The following is a 2,577-nucleotide window of genomic DNA, read 5'->3' on the forward strand; positions in this document are numbered from 1 at the left end:
TCGGCGACTTGAGGTTAGACGGTAGAAGCACTGCATCAGTTTAGGGCAACTCTTCAAATTGTGGCCTCCACCGGTTAACTTCAAGTACCGGTGCAGTATCAAGCAAGGCACACGTCTCCCTAATCATGTCATCATCAAAATCATGGGAGTGGGCCAGGCACGTCTCTAGAGGGTCAGAGGTGTCGTATCTTCCACTAAAGAGTCAATCATGTTAATGTCGTGAAAATCGTCATCATACTCTAAGTTTCTACCATTATTGAAAAAGATGTTTGACTCTAACGTCATATTCTCAAAAGACATAGTCATGACACCATTCCTGCAATTGATAATTGCGTTTGAAGTGGCAAGGAATGGACGACCAAGAATGACGGGGATCTGAGTGCTCATGTTATTGATGGGTTCAGTGTCCAGGATGATAAAATCTACAGGGTAGTAAAATCTATCAACTTGGACCAACACATCCTCAATTATCTCTCTTGGTACACGAACAGAGCGATCAGCAAGTTGTAGTGTGGTTAGGGTGGGTTTTAATTCACCCAAACCTAACTGTTTGTATACCGAGTAGGGAATCAGATTGACGCTCGCTCCTAAGTCAAAAAGTGCATGATCAATTCGATGGTCCCCGATTACACATGATATAGTTGGGCTACCGGGATCTTTGAATTTCTATGGCACGTCTTGCTTTAGGATGACACTCACTTTCTCGGTCAAGAAAATCTTCTTTTAAATACTCTGCCGTCGTTTGGTCGTGCATAAGTCTTTCAGGAATTTGGTATATGAAGGTATCTGTTTTACAACATCAAGTAGAGGAATGTTGACTTTCACTTGTTTCAACACCTCTAGGATATCCTGAGAGTTAGAGAGAGGTTTTGGTGCGACCAACCGTTGGGGAAATGGAGCAACTGGCTTTTCTAGAAGTTTTGGTTCTAATTTTTGTGGGGCCTCACTAGATCCATTATTGTTGTCCTCTTCTGGTTCTTGAGGCTTTTCGGGCCTAACCGGAAGGGTTTTATCAATGATCTTCCCACTCCTAAGAGTAGTGATAGATTTAGCGTGCCCCATTTGATTTGAAGAGCTGGGATCACTTGTCTCGTATTGCGGTTTAGAATTGGGGAGTGGTTGTGCAGGAAGCATCCCCTTTTCTATAACCGTCATATGTGAATCCATCTTTTGCATAAAGTCTCGCATTGCATGGGTTAGTTCTTGCATGGAATTTTGAACCGGTTCTCCTTGAGGTTTCCCCTGATTTGGATTTTGATTGAAGAAACTTTGAGGGGTAGCAGTTTGTCCATTTCTCAAACTAAAGTTTGGATGATTTTTCTAACCAGGATTGTACGTATTAGAGATTGGTCCATTGAAAGGTCTTTGATAATTATTTACGGTATTGGATTGCTCATTCAACACTTCTCGAAAGGCGGGTATTGTAAGACAATTTTCAATTGTATGAATGTTACAATCACAGATGCCGCAAATAATTTCATTAACCTTATCCTTCTTTCCTTCCATGGCCTCAACTTTCCTTATGAGCGTAGTCACTTTACACTTGAGATCATCCTCTTCTTTCAAGAGATACAATCCACCTTTCTCCTTTAATTGAGTCGGCCTAGACGTGGTGTTCGACTTTGGGTAATAGTCCCATGATTGTGTTTTTTCAGCAAGACTATCGAGGTAATCCCATACCTCATCAACATTTTTATTAATGAATTCTCCATTACACATTGTCTCGACCATTTGGTGCATGGAAGATGTCAGTCCATCATAGAAAAAATTTGTAATGCGCCACGTTTCAAAACCGTGTTGTGGGCATGAACTGACCAAATCCTTGAACCTTTCCCAACATTGGTAAAATGTTTCATCCTCCTTTTGGGTGAAGTTCATGATTGCTTTTCTGAGGGTAATCGTTTTATGATGTGGGAAAAATTTCTTTATGAATTCCCTCTGCATGTCATTCCATGTGCCAATGGATCTAGGACGCAGTGAATGTAACCACGTCTTAGCCTTCTCTTTTAAAGAAAAAGGAAAGAGTCTCAGCCTGACTGTGTCCTCAGACACATTTTGAAAATATAAAGTGGCTCTGATCTCATCAAACTCTTTCAAATGTAGATATGGTCTTCGGATTCAAGACCATGGAACTTAGGAAGGAGTTGGATAACCCCTGTCTTGATGTTCATATGTCCTGTATTTTCAGGAAAAATCATGCATGAGGGCGTACTCACCCCCGCTGGTTGTAAATAATCTCGTAAAGTACGTGGCGGGGGTGCTTGATACACCTCATTCTCATCCTGAATGTCCTCCACCCTAGGTTGGGGTAGAAGAGGTTGGTTTTCAGCCATCACTTCAATTAACTCAGGGGATTTCGAGTGGTGTCTAGTCCTGCGATGGATAGTTAACCCCTCAACCAATCCTCCTTCAGTTAAGAGACGTCGAGTGTTGTCACGGGCCCACTTGGGCATGAAACACTCGCAGCCCTCAATCAAATTCGAAACCTAATCCTAAGAAAGGAAAAAAAAAATCTAAAAAGAAAGAAAGGTTTGGAAAGAAGTTACCAAATTGGAGTCTCTAAGTTAAAAACCTGCA

At 41.6% G+C, this 2,577-nt stretch overlaps 1 non-coding gene across 1 annotated transcript; it reads left to right on the forward strand.

Moving 5' to 3' along the window:
• Window positions 1–1,789: 1,789 nt before the first annotated feature.
• Window positions 1,790–1,896, forward strand: LOC131229961 (small nucleolar RNA R71). The gene has a single exon (XR_009163695.1). It is a non-coding gene; the product is annotated as a small nucleolar RNA R71 (small nucleolar RNA).
• The last annotated feature ends 681 nt before the right edge of the window (window positions 1,897–2,577 follow it).

The sequence above is a fragment of the Magnolia sinica genome, chromosome 16 (assembly GCF_029962835.1).
Source record: "Magnolia sinica isolate HGM2019 chromosome 16, MsV1, whole genome shotgun sequence".
In the NCBI taxonomy this organism is placed as follows: domain Eukaryota; kingdom Viridiplantae; phylum Streptophyta; class Magnoliopsida; order Magnoliales; family Magnoliaceae; genus Magnolia; species Magnolia sinica.